A 14,922-nucleotide genomic window follows, 5' to 3' on the forward strand; every position below is an offset into this window, starting at 1 on the left:
TACATAACGGCATTTGAAATTAATTTTGTGCTTCGAAAGACTTACCAAACATGCAGCCATAACCTTTCAGCGTCCTCGAATTCACCCTAGCGTCGCTATGACAATATTCGACAATGGAGAGGATCGACGTACTTCCTTGTGAAGTCAGACTTCAGTCAAAGCGCAAATTAACGATTGTAAACTGAAAATTTCGTGTTTTTTCCTAATTTGACAAATTTACCGGTAAAGTTATATTCGTTCGTTACGACTTGTAGTGACTTAGGAATTCGTCTGTCGACCTTTTTATAACAGTTTTATCAAGGTAAATATGAACATGCCGCGGGACAAAATAAAATGAAGGTCCCGGGAAAATGAAAATAAGAGGACAGGTGAAGGAGCTAGAAGAAGATATATAGGAACACACAGAGAAAATTATAAAAAGGAATGTCTACAACACCCGGTATTCCCAGGCGGTCACCCATCCAAGTACTAACCGAGCTCGACGCTGCTTAACTGCGGTGATCGGACGAGAACCGGTGTTTTCAGCGTGATATGGTCGTAGTCTCGATAACCCAAACGCATATTTAAATATAGCGTCTGGGGTGATTAACCGGACTGGTCAGATATTTATAGGGGGCGTAACAAATAATTAAATATAGAACATATCTATAAATAGCACTTCCGTTATCCCCATTATATTTAAACAAAAAATAACAACAGTAAACAGTGTAACGTTCCATTTATATGTGACTATTAAAACTGACATTCTTGTAGCTGATCCTATGTTGCCCAACTTGCAGATGGGCAATGTTAAAAAAAAGAACGATAAAAAAAACTGTAATTAGCGGCGATCTTTTTTTCTGAATTTTGTACACATGTATAAGAAAATTAAAGACATGATTTTTTTCGTGGGAAAAATTTGGTTGATTATATCATATAAGGAAACACTGTAGCATGACTGTATAGTGCCCTCCTTATAACAAGTTCTGGATCCGCCACTGGTCGTGTATAGAGGATACCACGCTCTCTGCGCGCTAAGAGAGGGATCCGTAGGTGGAGCGTTGTACATAAAGCAATACAATATACCTTAATTTTCTGGTGAGTTATAATTTCTCGAACATGTATCCCCAACGGGCTATAATTTAGGACCTCATCTTTATAATTATTGTTATTTTTTTTCGTCCTGAACATTACACTATTTACCACAAGACTATAACAAAGCAACCCAAAAGAAAAGTCAATCTATTTTTATATTTTAACGCACCACGTTTAATATTCTCTCATCGTCATGCTATAAACTACCATTTTCTCTATTTTCATAGTATAGCACACCACTATATATATTCTCTATTCTTTATATTGTATCACATCGTTCTGAACATGCATGAAATATTTGCCATTTTACGTTAAGCAACCAACAGTCGGTATATTGTAGCCACGTTAGTCTGTATTCCTTATTTTTAATTTTTATCCATTTTTCTTAGTTTTGTCTCATTCTTATTTCTGTAAATTCTTGTTATAATTTATGCTTTCCTTTTTATAATAATCTTTCAGATATCTGACGCACTTACCTTACGCGAAAAGCACACATCAAGTTACGTTTATGGAAAGAAAAAACAACTCAAACAAATACTAAGATTACAATGTAGAAAACCCTGCTTAACAACTTATCACTGCAGATCAGTGAGATCACACAATGAGTCAACTCAATTTTTATTTACAAAATTAACTGATCTTAAAATTGCTAACGACAGAATAGTCTGAATGTTTCACCAATAATCTATATCGCCTAATCCTTTTGGGAAGAAAACATTTGTGGACCAACCTTCACACAATACCACTTTGCCAGTCTCCGTGTCTATGAAGAAATACAGAAGTTAACCAGTCATTCATGAAACCTAATACTCTTTGAATGCATGTTTTAATCAATCACATGGAAAAGAATTAGATGAAATGGGATTTATCCCATACTGCATAGTAACTTGTACAAAAAATAACTGAAAAGTGTATTCTCCTACTACAAACTATTATAATATCCATCATGACTTTTGTATAAAAGGGCAGCTTCACAAAAACAACAACTTCGAATTCTCCTGTACATGTGAACCTTTATATACAATAAGGAAATTGGTATGATTGCTAATGAGGCAACAACCCAGCAGAGTTCAAATGACATGGATATTCGCAAATATAATCACTGCTCGGCCTCAAATATTAAGAAAACTCCATACCATATAGTTAACTGAGAAGGGCCAGACATGTAAATGAGATACAACGCAAACGTGAAAACTGTTAAATTGTTTATATGATTTTTAATTTGTTAATACAAATCTTAATTCTCCGGCATATCTGACAACAATGTGTTTCTTGATGTTTGTTTTATTTACTTAATATATGTCTGTGTACCTTTTTTCCCTTTGTGGTTGCTATCAAAATAATGTTAACCCAACATTTTTGATACTGTGATTTATTTAAAATGATTGCTGCTTCAGTAATTAAAAAAAAATCTTTGAATCTTTTTTCTTATAAAATTGAAGCTGTTTATGATACAATGAAAATTCTAATATTTATATAGATTTTTTTAATTCTTCACATTTTACACATAACATCTGTGTCCCGAAATCATCATTGGTTTGTCTACAAAATAAAGTAAATGTTAATAAAATCATATTAATTTTTGGTCACCAGCATAGCATATATGAAAAACAAAATGTTTGGAAAAAAACATCATACAGAAATATACATTTAGAAATGTCTTGCTGCAAGCTGAATCCCGCTACGGGGTGCGATATTATTTCGCTGTGGTGATGACACGACCCATTGGTGGCATTGGGTTGTTTCCTGCTCTTTTGTTGGGTTGATGTCTCTTTGACATATTCCCTGTCTGTATTTTCTATCAAAATCATGCATGCATTTTTATCATTGTTAAAGGCCACACAGTTGCCTATACTTGCTCTCATCCACCTCATTTGAACCTCATTTGAACTTAGGGTGGATAGTTGTCTCATTGGTATTCATACCGCATGTTCTTATACTTGTATAATGTTGACCTTTTGGTACTTTTATTCTCAACAAGATGTCCTGTTAATCATGTTGATGTCTACTTTTGGTAATGTATGTCATTGGGTTCACCGGTTGCTGCCTCATTGACACCTCCTTTCATTGATGCTGCATCTATTGTTTTACTGTCTTGTTTTGCATAAAAACAAATTTTCAGTGTATTCCTCGTGCCATGGTTTTGTTTCAAGGTTTAGATAGCCAATTGGTATATATTCACTGATAGTATTTGTATTCTTTTATGGACTTTTTTTAGTGTGAAAAAATGCCTCTTAAAAGTGCAAAAAAGTATTTTTCTTTTTTAAGTTGACCAGTCCAGACTTGGTTTACTAACAATTTATTTAAATTACTTTTCATAACAACGTGTCCCACTCCTTATATGTTTGTATAAGCTAAATGCATTTGTTTAAAAAAAATCGAGCATAAATCATTTTGACCGTTTGGTATATGTACAAAATCAGTGGCATCTTCTAGATATACTTTGTTTGTTTTTCTTCTGCTTATGGTTTTGAATTGCGTTCCCTCCTTCAAATGTGAACAACATTGCGCATCTCTCCCCCCCCCCTTTTTTTTTTTACACATATCAAGATGCAAACTCCTTTATACACTACATATAAATACAACAAACTTATGATCTTGGATGAAGTTCATATTTCGGCGTCATATCACTTTTCCATCAAGTATTTTTAAAGTTAACAACCCCAAAATGTATTTATAGCGTACACACGACTGTTCGAGTGGTCCCAGTCAATATAAAAAATGCCATTTATTGTATAATTATTAACTTGCTTACGTAGCACGGACATGCATGAAAGAATATAACTACTTGATGTTTCAGTTTGCATTAAAATTTATGTAACAGTTTGTGTTGTTATATCATCTTACCAAGGTTTGATGTGCTGTTATTTTCCTTCGCGGTCATGGAAGCCATGCTGTCTGGTGTTTTCCACGACTTGTATGTCGTCACAAAAAAAATATAAATAGCTTTAAACAACAATCGGTACCACTCGGGCTTTTCAATAGTAATATCGTAATATAATTTCTTCCGAAGTCAATAACCAACTTCTTGGTTATTCGTCTTGGACATTATCTTTAAAAACAAGCTAAAAAAGCCGATACTATTCCGAATGTCATAAATTACCATTTTTATATCACTTGTCATCCAGACGCTCTACTTTGAAAAATAAAGCGGCTGGATGATCGAGACTAGATATGGTCGTAGACACTAAGGTGAGCAAAATAAAGGAATATAAAGCTAAGAAACGCGGGAAGTATATATATGGAATCATCACTTTGATATTGAAATAGAAACTGTTTTCGACATGAGATTTTTATACAGAAAACTTATGAAACGGATGAAATTTATACAGATATGAGATCAATCGATGAAATACAGTTTGCCATTTGTAGTTTCTGTCCTCCATAATTTCAATTTTCAAGTTCACTAGAAAGTTGATTTCAAGGATATGTGCGAATTTACAGAAACGACGTCCACGAATTACATGGGTATTAAAATGCACAACTACATACGCCTCCGTGGCCCAATGGATAAGGCACCGGCCTCCTAAGCCGGGGATTGCGGGTTCGAGTCCCGTCGGAGGTAGACAATTTTTACTAGCGTTACAACATATTCTGCCTAAATGCACTTTTTCACAAAGATCCGTTGAAAAAAATGCTGTTATTGTAGCTACATAACGGCATTTGAAATTAATTTTGTGCTTCGAAAGACTTACCAAACATGCAGCCATAACCTTTCAGCGTCCTCGAATTCACCCTAGCGTCGCTATGACAATATTCGACAATGGAGAGGATCGACGTACTTCCTTGTGAAGTCAGACTTCAGTCAAAGCGCAAATTAACGATTGTAAACTGAAAATTTCGTGTTTTTTCCTAATTTGACAAATTTACCGGTAAAGTTATATTCGTTCGTTACGACTTGTAGTGACTTAGGAATTCGTCTGTCGACCTTTTTATAACAGTTTTATCAAGGTAAATATGAACATGCCGCGGGACAAAATAAAATGAAGGTCCCGGGAAAATGAAAATAAGAGGACAGGTGAAGGAGCTAGAAGAAGATATATAGGAACACACAGAGAAAATTATAAAAAGGAATGTCTACAACACCCGGTATTCCCAGGCGGTCACCCATCCAAGTACTAACCGAGCTCGACGCTGCTTAACTGCGGTGATCGGACGAGAACCGGTGTTTTCAGCGTGATATGGTCGTAGACACTAAGGTGAGCAAAATAAAGGAATATAAAGCTAAGAAACGCGGGAAGTATATATATGGAATCATCACTTTGATATTGAAATAGAAACTGTTTTCGACATGAGATTTTTATACAGAAAACTTATGAAACGGATGAAATTTATACAGATATGAGATCAATCGATGAAATACAGTTTGCCATTTGTAGTTTCTGTCCTCCATAATTTCAATTTTCAAGTTCACTAGAAAGTTGATTTCAAGGATATGTGCGAATTTACAGAAACGACGTCCACGAATTACATGGGTATTAAAATGCACAACTACATACGCCTCCGTGGCCCAATGGATAAGGCACCGGCCTCCTAAGCCGGGGATTGCGGGTTCGAGTCCCGTCGGAGGTAGACAATTTTTACTAGCGTTACAACATATTCTGCCTAAATGCACTTTTTCACAAAGATCCGTTGAAAAAAATGCTGTTATTGTAGCTACATAACGGCATTTGAAATTAATTTTGTGCTTCGAAAGACTTACCAAACATGCAGCCATAACCTTTCAGCGTCCTCGAATTCACCCTAGCGTCGCTATGACAATATTCGACAATGGAGAGGATCGACGTACTTCCTTGTGAAGTCAGACTTCAGTCAAAGCGCAAATTAACGATTGTAAACTGAAAATTTCGTGTTTTTTCCTAATTTGACAAATTTACCGGTAAAGTTATATTCGTTCGTTACGACTTGTAGTGACTTAGGAATTCGTCTGTCGACCTTTTTATAACAGTTTTATCAAGGTAAATATGAACATGCCGCGGGACAAAATAAAATGAAGGTCCCGGGAAAATGAAAATAAGAGGACAGGTGAAGGAGCTAGAAGAAGATATATAGGAACACACAGAGAAAATTATAAAAAGGAATGTCTACAACACCCGGTATTCCCAGGCGGTCACCCATCCAAGTACTAACCGAGCTCGACGCTGCTTAACTGCGGTGATCGGACGAGAACCGGTGTTTTCAGCGTGATATGGTCGTAGACACTAAGGTGAGCAAAATAAAGGAATATAAAGCTAAGAAACGCGGGAAGTATATATATGGAATCATCACTTTGATATTGAAATAGAAACTGTTTTCGACATGAGATTTTTATACAGAAAACTTATGAAACGGATGAAATTTATACAGATATGAGATCAATCGATGAAATACAGTTTGCCATTTGTAGTTTCTGTCCTCCATAATTTCAATTTTCAAGTTCACTAGAAAGTTGATTTCAAGGATATGTGCGAATTTACAGAAACGACGTCCACGAATTACATGGGTATTAAAATGCACAACTACATACGCCTCCGTGGCCCAATGGATAAGGCACCGGCCTCCTAAGCCGGGGATTGCGGGTTCGAGTCCCGTCGGAGGTAGACAATTTTTACTAGCGTTACAACATATTCTGCCTAAATGCACTTTTTCACAAAGATCCGTTGAAAAAAATGCTGTTATTGTAGCTACATAACGGCATTTGAAATTAATTTTGTGCTTCGAAAGACTTACCAAACATGCAGCCATAACCTTTCAGCGTCCTCGAATTCACCCTAGCGTCGCTATGACAATATTCGACAATGGAGAGGATCGACGTACTTCCTTGTGAAGTCAGACTTCAGTCAAAGCGCAAATTAACGATTGTAAACTGAAAATTTCGTGTTTTTTCCTAATTTGACAAATTTACCGGTAAAGTTATATTCGTTCGTTACGACTTGTAGTGACTTAGGAATTCGTCTGTCGACCTTTTTATAACAGTTTTATCAAGGTAAATATGAACATGCCGCGGGACAAAATAAAATGAAGGTCCCGGGAAAATGAAAATAAGAGGACAGGTGAAGGAGCTAGAAGAAGATATATAGGAACACACAGAGAAAATTATAAAAAGGAATGTCTACAACACCCGGTATTCCCAGGCGGTCACCCATCCAAGTACTAACCGAGCTCGACGCTGCTTAACTGCGGTGATCGGACGAGAACCGGTGTTTTCAGCGTGATATGGTCGTAGACACTAAGGTGAGCAAAATAAAGGAATATAAAGCTAAGAAACGCGGGAAGTATATATATGGAATCATCACTTTGATATTGAAATAGAAACTGTTTTCGACATGAGATTTTTATACAGAAAACTTATGAAACGGATGAAATTTATACAGATATGAGATCAATCGATGAAATACAGTTTGCCATTTGTAGTTTCTGTCCTCCATAATTTCAATTTTCAAGTTCACTAGAAAGTTGATTTCAAGGATATGTGCGAATTTACAGAAACGACGTCCACGAATTACATGGGTATTAAAATGCACAACTACATACGCCTCCGTGGCCCAATGGATAAGGCACCGGCCTCCTAAGCCGGGGATTGCGGGTTCGAGTCCCGTCGGAGGTAGACAATTTTTACTAGCGTTACAACATATTCTGCCTAAATGCACTTTTTCACAAAGATCCGTTGAAAAAAATGCTGTTATTGTAGCTACATAACGGCATTTGAAATTAATTTTGTGCTTCGAAAGACTTACCAAACATGCAGCCATAACCTTTCAGCGTCCTCGAATTCACCCTAGCGTCGCTATGACAATATTCGACAATGGAGAGGATCGACGTACTTCCTTGTGAAGTCAGACTTCAGTCAAAGCGCAAATTAACGATTGTAAACTGAAAATTTCGTGTTTTTTCCTAATTTGACAAATTTACCGGTAAAGTTATATTCGTTCGTTACGACTTGTAGTGACTTAGGAATTCGTCTGTCGACCTTTTTATAACAGTTTTATCAAGGTAAATATGAACATGCCGCGGGACAAAATAAAATGAAGGTCCCGGGAAAATGAAAATAAGAGGACAGGTGAAGGAGCTAGAAGAAGATATATAGGAACACACAGAGAAAATTATAAAAAGGAATGTCTACAACACCCGGTATTCCCAGGCGGTCACCCATCCAAGTACTAACCGAGCTCGACGCTGCTTAACTGCGGTGATCGGACGAGAACCGGTGTTTTCAGCGTGATATGGTCGTAGACACTAAGGTGAGCAAAATAAAGGAATATAAAGCTAAGAAACGCGGGAAGTATATATATGGAATCATCACTTTGATATTGAAATAGAAACTGTTTTCGACATGAGATTTTTATACAGAAAACTTATGAAACGGATGAAATTTATACAGATATGAGATCAATCGATGAAATACAGTTTGCCATTTGTAGTTTCTGTCCTCCATAATTTCAATTTTCAAGTTCACTAGAAAGTTGATTTCAAGGATATGTGCGAATTTACAGAAACGACGTCCACGAATTACATGGGTATTAAAATGCACAACTACATACGCCTCCGTGGCCCAATGGATAAGGCACCGGCCTCCTAAGCCGGGGATTGCGGGTTCGAGTCCCGTCGGAGGTAGACAATTTTTACTAGCGTTACAACATATTCTGCCTAAATGCACTTTTTCACAAAGATCCGTTGAAAAAAATGCTGTTATTGTAGCTACATAACGGCATTTGAAATTAATTTTGTGCTTCGAAAGACTTACCAAACATGCAGCCATAACCTTTCAGCGTCCTCGAATTCACCCTAGCGTCGCTATGACAATATTCGACAATGGAGAGGATCGACGTACTTCCTTGTGAAGTCAGACTTCAGTCAAAGCGCAAATTAACGATTGTAAACTGAAAATTTCGTGTTTTTTCCTAATTTGACAAATTTACCGGTAAAGTTATATTCGTTCGTTACGACTTGTAGTGACTTAGGAATTCGTCTGTCGACCTTTTTATAACAGTTTTATCAAGGTAAATATGAACATGCCGCGGGACAAAATAAAATGAAGGTCCCGGGAAAATGAAAATAAGAGGACAGGTGAAGGAGCTAGAAGAAGATATATAGGAACACACAGAGAAAATTATAAAAAGGAATGTCTACAACACCCGGTATTCCCAGGCGGTCACCCATCCAAGTACTAACCGAGCTCGACGCTGCTTAACTGCGGTGATCGGACGAGAACCGGTGTTTTCAGCGTGATATGGTCGTAGACACTAAGGTGAGCAAAATAAAGGAATATAAAGCTAAGAAACGCGGGAAGTATATATATGGAATCATCACTTTGATATTGAAATAGAAACTGTTTTCGACATGAGATTTTTATACAGAAAACTTATGAAACGGATGAAATTTATACAGATATGAGATCAATCGATGAAATACAGTTTGCCATTTGTAGTTTCTGTCCTCCATAATTTCAATTTTCAAGTTCACTAGAAAGTTGATTTCAAGGATATGTGCGAATTTACAGAAACGACGTCCACGAATTACATGGGTATTAAAATGCACAACTACATACGCCTCCGTGGCCCAATGGATAAGGCACCGGCCTCCTAAGCCGGGGATTGCGGGTTCGAGTCCCGTCGGAGGTAGACAATTTTTACTAGCGTTACAACATATTCTGCCTAAATGCACTTTTTCACAAAGATCCGTTGAAAAAAATGCTGTTATTGTAGCTACATAACGGCATTTGAAATTAATTTTGTGCTTCGAAAGACTTACCAAACATGCAGCCATAACCTTTCAGCGTCCTCGAATTCACCCTAGCGTCGCTATGACAATATTCGACAATGGAGAGGATCGACGTACTTCCTTGTGAAGTCAGACTTCAGTCAAAGCGCAAATTAACGATTGTAAACTGAAAATTTCGTGTTTTTTCCTAATTTGACAAATTTACCGGTAAAGTTATATTCGTTCGTTACGACTTGTAGTGACTTAGGAATTCGTCTGTCGACCTTTTTATAACAGTTTTATCAAGGTAAATATGAACATGCCGCGGGACAAAATAAAATGAAGGTCCCGGGAAAATGAAAATAAGAGGACAGGTGAAGGAGCTAGAAGAAGATATATAGGAACACACAGAGAAAATTATAAAAAGGAATGTCTACAACACCCGGTATTCCCAGGCGGTCACCCATCCAAGTACTAACCGAGCTCGACGCTGCTTAACTGCGGTGATCGGACGAGAACCGGTGTTTTCAGCGTGATATGGTCGTAGACACTAAGGTGAGCAAAATAAAGGAATATAAAGCTAAGAAACGCGGGAAGTATATATATGGAATCATCACTTTGATATTGAAATAGAAACTGTTTTCGACATGAGATTTTTATACAGAAAACTTATGAAACGGATGAAATTTATACAGATATGAGATCAATCGATGAAATACAGTTTGCCATTTGTAGTTTCTGTCCTCCATAATTTCAATTTTCAAGTTCACTAGAAAGTTGATTTCAAGGATATGTGCGAATTTACAGAAACGACGTCCACGAATTACATGGGTATTAAAATGCACAACTACATACGCCTCCGTGGCCCAATGGATAAGGCACCGGCCTCCTAAGCCGGGGATTGCGGGTTCGAGTCCCGTCGGAGGTAGACAATTTTTACTAGCGTTACAACATATTCTGCCTAAATGCACTTTTTCACAAAGATCCGTTGAAAAAAATGCTGTTATTGTAGCTACATAACGGCATTTGAAATTAATTTTGTGCTTCGAAAGACTTACCAAACATGCAGCCATAACCTTTCAGCGTCCTCGAATTCACCCTAGCGTCGCTATGACAATATTCGACAATGGAGAGGATCGACGTACTTCCTTGTGAAGTCAGACTTCAGTCAAAGCGCAAATTAACGATTGTAAACTGAAAATTTCGTGTTTTTTCCTAATTTGACAAATTTACCGGTAAAGTTATATTCGTTCGTTACGACTTGTAGTGACTTAGGAATTCGTCTGTCGACCTTTTTATAACAGTTTTATCAAGGTAAATATGAACATGCCGCGGGACAAAATAAAATGAAGGTCCCGGGAAAATGAAAATAAGAGGACAGGTGAAGGAGCTAGAAGAAGATATATAGGAACACACAGAGAAAATTATAAAAAGGAATGTCTACAACACCCGGTATTCCCAGGCGGTCACCCATCCAAGTACTAACCGAGCTCGACGCTGCTTAACTGCGGTGATCGGACGAGAACCGGTGTTTTCAGCGTGATATGGTCGTAGACACTAAGGTGAGCAAAATAAAGGAATATAAAGCTAAGAAACGCGGGAAGTATATATATGGAATCATCACTTTGATATTGAAATAGAAACTGTTTTCGACATGAGATTTTTATACAGAAAACTTATGAAACGGATGAAATTTATACAGATATGAGATCAATCGATGAAATACAGTTTGCCATTTGTAGTTTCTGTCCTCCATAATTTCAATTTTCAAGTTCACTAGAAAGTTGATTTCAAGGATATGTGCGAATTTACAGAAACGACGTCCACGAATTACATGGGTATTAAAATGCACAACTACATACGCCTCCGTGGCCCAATGGATAAGGCACCGGCCTCCTAAGCCGGGGATTGCGGGTTCGAGTCCCGTCGGAGGTAGACAATTTTTACTAGCGTTACAACATATTCTGCCTAAATGCACTTTTTCACAAAGATCCGTTGAAAAAAATGCTGTTATTGTAGCTACATAACGGCATTTGAAATTAATTTTGTGCTTCGAAAGACTTACCAAACATGCAGCCATAACCTTTCAGCGTCCTCGAATTCACCCTAGCGTCGCTATGACAATATTCGACAATGGAGAGGATCGACGTACTTCCTTGTGAAGTCAGACTTCAGTCAAAGCGCAAATTAACGATTGTAAACTGAAAATTTCGTGTTTTTTCCTAATTTGACAAATTTACCGGTAAAGTTATATTCGTTCGTTACGACTTGTAGTGACTTAGGAATTCGTCTGTCGACCTTTTTATAACAGTTTTATCAAGGTAAATATGAACATGCCGCGGGACAAAATAAAATGAAGGTCCCGGGAAAATGAAAATAAGAGGACAGGTGAAGGAGCTAGAAGAAGATATATAGGAACACACAGAGAAAATTATAAAAAGGAATGTCTACAACACCCGGTATTCCCAGGCGGTCACCCATCCAAGTACTAACCGAGCTCGACGCTGCTTAACTGCGGTGATCGGACGAGAACCGGTGTTTTCAGCGTGATATGGTCGTAGACACTAAGGTGAGCAAAATAAAGGAATATAAAGCTAAGAAACGCGGGAAGTATATATATGGAATCATCACTTTGATATTGAAATAGAAACTGTTTTCGACATGAGATTTTTATACAGAAAACTTATGAAACGGATGAAATTTATACAGATATGAGATCAATCGATGAAATACAGTTTGCCATTTGTAGTTTCTGTCCTCCATAATTTCAATTTTCAAGTTCACTAGAAAGTTGATTTCAAGGATATGTGCGAATTTACAGAAACGACGTCCACGAATTACATGGGTATTAAAATGCACAACTACATACGCCTCCGTGGCCCAATGGATAAGGCACCGGCCTCCTAAGCCGGGGATTGCGGGTTCGAGTCCCGTCGGAGGTAGACAATTTTTACTAGCGTTACAACATATTCTGCCTAAATGCACTTTTTCACAAAGATCCGTTGAAAAAAATGCTGTTATTGTAGCTACATAACGGCATTTGAAATTAATTTTGTGCTTCGAAAGACTTACCAAACATGCAGCCATAACCTTTCAGCGTCCTCGAATTCACCCTAGCGTCGCTATGACAATATTCGACAATGGAGAGGATCGACGTACTTCCTTGTGAAGTCAGACTTCAGTCAAAGCGCAAATTAACGATTGTAAACTGAAAATTTCGTGTTTTTTCCTAATTTGACAAATTTACCGGTAAAGTTATATTCGTTCGTTACGACTTGTAGTGACTTAGGAATTCGTCTGTCGACCTTTTTATAACAGTTTTATCAAGGTAAATATGAACATGCCGCGGGACAAAATAAAATGAAGGTCCCGGGAAAATGAAAATAAGAGGACAGGTGAAGGAGCTAGAAGAAGATATATAGGAACACACAGAGAAAATTATAAAAAGGAATGTCTACAACACCCGGTATTCCCAGGCGGTCACCCATCCAAGTACTAACCGAGCTCGACGCTGCTTAACTGCGGTGATCGGACGAGAACCGGTGTTTTCAGCGTGATATGGTCGTAGACACTAAGGTGAGCAAAATAAAGGAATATAAAGCTAAGAAACGCGGGAAGTATATATATGGAATCATCACTTTGATATTGAAATAGAAACTGTTTTCGACATGAGATTTTTATACAGAAAACTTATGAAACGGATGAAATTTATACAGATATGAGATCAATCGATGAAATACAGTTTGCCATTTGTAGTTTCTGTCCTCCATAATTTCAATTTTCAAGTTCACTAGAAAGTTGATTTCAAGGATATGTGCGAATTTACAGAAACGACGTCCACGAATTACATGGGTATTAAAATGCACAACTACATACGCCTCCGTGGCCCAATGGATAAGGCACCGGCCTCCTAAGCCGGGGATTGCGGGTTCGAGTCCCGTCGGAGGTAGACAATTTTTACTAGCGTTACAACATATTCTGCCTAAATGCACTTTTTCACAAAGATCCGTTGAAAAAAATGCTGTTATTGTAGCTACATAACGGCATTTGAAATTAATTTTGTGCTTCGAAAGACTTACCAAACATGCAGCCATAACCTTTCAGCGTCCTCGAATTCACCCTAGCGTCGCTATGACAATATTCGACAATGGAGAGGATCGACGTACTTCCTTGTGAAGTCAGACTTCAGTCAAAGCGCAAATTAACGATTGTAAACTGAAAATTTCGTGTTTTTTCCTAATTTGACAAATTTACCGGTAAAGTTATATTCGTTCGTTACGACTTGTAGTGACTTAGGAATTCGTCTGTCGACCTTTTTATAACAGTTTTATCAAGGTAAATATGAACATGCCGCGGGACAAAATAAAATGAAGGTCCCGGGAAAATGAAAATAAGAGGACAGGTGAAGGAGCTAGAAGAAGATATATAGGAACACACAGAGAAAATTATAAAAAGGAATGTCTACAACACCCGGTATTCCCAGGCGGTCACCCATCCAAGTACTAACCGAGCTCGACGCTGCTTAACTGCGGTGATCGGACGAGAACCGGTGTTTTCAGCGTGATATGGTCGTAGACACTAAGGTGAGCAAAATAAAGGAATATAAAGCTAAGAAACGCGGGAAGTATATATATGGAATCATCACTTTGATATTGAAATAGAAACTGTTTTCGACATGAGATTTTTATACAGAAAACTTATGAAACGGATGAAATTTATACAGATATGAGATCAATCGATGAAATACAGTTTGCCATTTGTAGTTTCTGTCCTCCATAATTTCAATTTTCAAGTTCACTAGAAAGTTGATTTCAAGGATATGTGCGAATTTACAGAAACGACGTCCACGAATTACATGGGTATTAAAATGCACAACTACATACGCCTCCGTGGCCCAATGGATAAGGCACCGGCCTCCTAAGCCGGGGATTGCGGGTTCGAGTCCCGTCGGAGGTAGACAATTTTTACTAGCGTTACAACATATTCTGCCTAAATGCACTTTTTCACAAAGATCCGTTGAAAAAAATGCTGTTATTGTAGCTACATAACGGCATTTGAAATTAATTTTGTGCTTCGAAAGACTTACCAAACATGCAGCCATAACCTTTCAGCGTCCTCGAATTCACCCTAGCGTCGCTATGACAATATTCGACAATGGAGAGGATCGAC

General features: G+C 37.7%; 1 long non-coding RNA gene and 22 other non-coding genes across 23 annotated transcripts; 11 read left to right on the top strand and 12 right to left on the bottom strand.

The window, feature by feature from the left end:
- Positions 1–424: 424 nt before the first annotated feature.
- LOC139529165 (5S ribosomal RNA) lies at positions 425–543 on the bottom strand. The gene has a single exon (XR_011665788.1). It is a non-coding gene; the product is annotated as a 5S ribosomal RNA (ribosomal RNA).
- Positions 544–2,545: 2,002 nt separating this feature from the next.
- On the bottom strand, positions 2,546–4,240 carry LOC139526091 (uncharacterized). The gene is made up of 2 exons (XR_011665124.1): positions 3,922–4,240; positions 2,546–2,616 (listed from the first exon to the last, which is right to left on the bottom strand). It is a non-coding gene; the product is annotated as an uncharacterized lncRNA (long non-coding RNA).
- A 326-nt stretch (positions 4,241–4,566) lies between these two features.
- Positions 4,567–4,639, top strand: Trnar-ccu (transfer RNA arginine (anticodon CCU)). The gene has a single exon. It is a non-coding gene; the product is annotated as a tRNA-Arg (tRNA).
- Positions 4,640–5,148: 509 nt separating this feature from the next.
- Positions 5,149–5,267, bottom strand: LOC139529204 (5S ribosomal RNA). Its single transcript, XR_011665824.1, has one exon. It is a non-coding gene; the product is annotated as a 5S ribosomal RNA (ribosomal RNA).
- Positions 5,268–5,573: 306 nt separating this feature from the next.
- On the top strand, positions 5,574–5,646 carry Trnar-ccu (transfer RNA arginine (anticodon CCU)). Its single transcript has one exon. It is a non-coding gene; the product is annotated as a tRNA-Arg (tRNA).
- A 509-nt stretch (positions 5,647–6,155) lies between these two features.
- On the bottom strand, positions 6,156–6,274 carry LOC139529205 (5S ribosomal RNA). The gene has a single exon (XR_011665825.1). It is a non-coding gene; the product is annotated as a 5S ribosomal RNA (ribosomal RNA).
- A 306-nt stretch (positions 6,275–6,580) lies between these two features.
- Trnar-ccu (transfer RNA arginine (anticodon CCU)) lies at positions 6,581–6,653 on the top strand. Its single transcript has one exon. It is a non-coding gene; the product is annotated as a tRNA-Arg (tRNA).
- Positions 6,654–7,162: 509 nt separating this feature from the next.
- Positions 7,163–7,281, bottom strand: LOC139529206 (5S ribosomal RNA). Its single transcript, XR_011665826.1, has one exon. It is a non-coding gene; the product is annotated as a 5S ribosomal RNA (ribosomal RNA).
- A 306-nt stretch (positions 7,282–7,587) lies between these two features.
- On the top strand, positions 7,588–7,660 carry Trnar-ccu (transfer RNA arginine (anticodon CCU)). The gene has a single exon. It is a non-coding gene; the product is annotated as a tRNA-Arg (tRNA).
- Positions 7,661–8,169: 509 nt separating this feature from the next.
- On the bottom strand, positions 8,170–8,288 carry LOC139529207 (5S ribosomal RNA). Its single transcript, XR_011665827.1, has one exon. It is a non-coding gene; the product is annotated as a 5S ribosomal RNA (ribosomal RNA).
- Positions 8,289–8,594: 306 nt separating this feature from the next.
- Positions 8,595–8,667, top strand: Trnar-ccu (transfer RNA arginine (anticodon CCU)). The gene has a single exon. It is a non-coding gene; the product is annotated as a tRNA-Arg (tRNA).
- A 509-nt stretch (positions 8,668–9,176) lies between these two features.
- Positions 9,177–9,295, bottom strand: LOC139529209 (5S ribosomal RNA). Its single transcript, XR_011665829.1, has one exon. It is a non-coding gene; the product is annotated as a 5S ribosomal RNA (ribosomal RNA).
- A 306-nt stretch (positions 9,296–9,601) lies between these two features.
- Positions 9,602–9,674, top strand: Trnar-ccu (transfer RNA arginine (anticodon CCU)). The gene has a single exon. It is a non-coding gene; the product is annotated as a tRNA-Arg (tRNA).
- Positions 9,675–10,183: 509 nt separating this feature from the next.
- On the bottom strand, positions 10,184–10,302 carry LOC139529210 (5S ribosomal RNA). Its single transcript, XR_011665830.1, has one exon. It is a non-coding gene; the product is annotated as a 5S ribosomal RNA (ribosomal RNA).
- A 306-nt stretch (positions 10,303–10,608) lies between these two features.
- On the top strand, positions 10,609–10,681 carry Trnar-ccu (transfer RNA arginine (anticodon CCU)). The gene has a single exon. It is a non-coding gene; the product is annotated as a tRNA-Arg (tRNA).
- Positions 10,682–11,190: 509 nt separating this feature from the next.
- On the bottom strand, positions 11,191–11,309 carry LOC139529211 (5S ribosomal RNA). The gene has a single exon (XR_011665831.1). It is a non-coding gene; the product is annotated as a 5S ribosomal RNA (ribosomal RNA).
- A 306-nt stretch (positions 11,310–11,615) lies between these two features.
- Positions 11,616–11,688, top strand: Trnar-ccu (transfer RNA arginine (anticodon CCU)). Its single transcript has one exon. It is a non-coding gene; the product is annotated as a tRNA-Arg (tRNA).
- A 509-nt stretch (positions 11,689–12,197) lies between these two features.
- Positions 12,198–12,316, bottom strand: LOC139529212 (5S ribosomal RNA). Its single transcript, XR_011665832.1, has one exon. It is a non-coding gene; the product is annotated as a 5S ribosomal RNA (ribosomal RNA).
- A 306-nt stretch (positions 12,317–12,622) lies between these two features.
- On the top strand, positions 12,623–12,695 carry Trnar-ccu (transfer RNA arginine (anticodon CCU)). The gene has a single exon. It is a non-coding gene; the product is annotated as a tRNA-Arg (tRNA).
- Positions 12,696–13,204: 509 nt separating this feature from the next.
- On the bottom strand, positions 13,205–13,323 carry LOC139529213 (5S ribosomal RNA). Its single transcript, XR_011665833.1, has one exon. It is a non-coding gene; the product is annotated as a 5S ribosomal RNA (ribosomal RNA).
- A 306-nt stretch (positions 13,324–13,629) lies between these two features.
- On the top strand, positions 13,630–13,702 carry Trnar-ccu (transfer RNA arginine (anticodon CCU)). The gene has a single exon. It is a non-coding gene; the product is annotated as a tRNA-Arg (tRNA).
- Positions 13,703–14,211: 509 nt separating this feature from the next.
- LOC139529214 (5S ribosomal RNA) lies at positions 14,212–14,330 on the bottom strand. The gene has a single exon (XR_011665834.1). It is a non-coding gene; the product is annotated as a 5S ribosomal RNA (ribosomal RNA).
- Positions 14,331–14,636: 306 nt separating this feature from the next.
- Positions 14,637–14,709, top strand: Trnar-ccu (transfer RNA arginine (anticodon CCU)). Its single transcript has one exon. It is a non-coding gene; the product is annotated as a tRNA-Arg (tRNA).
- Positions 14,710–14,922: the final 213 nt, after the last annotated feature.

This window comes from Mytilus edulis, chromosome 6, assembly GCF_963676685.1.
Source record: "Mytilus edulis chromosome 6, xbMytEdul2.2, whole genome shotgun sequence".
NCBI classification, from domain to species: Eukaryota; Metazoa; Mollusca; class Bivalvia; order Mytilida; family Mytilidae; genus Mytilus; species Mytilus edulis.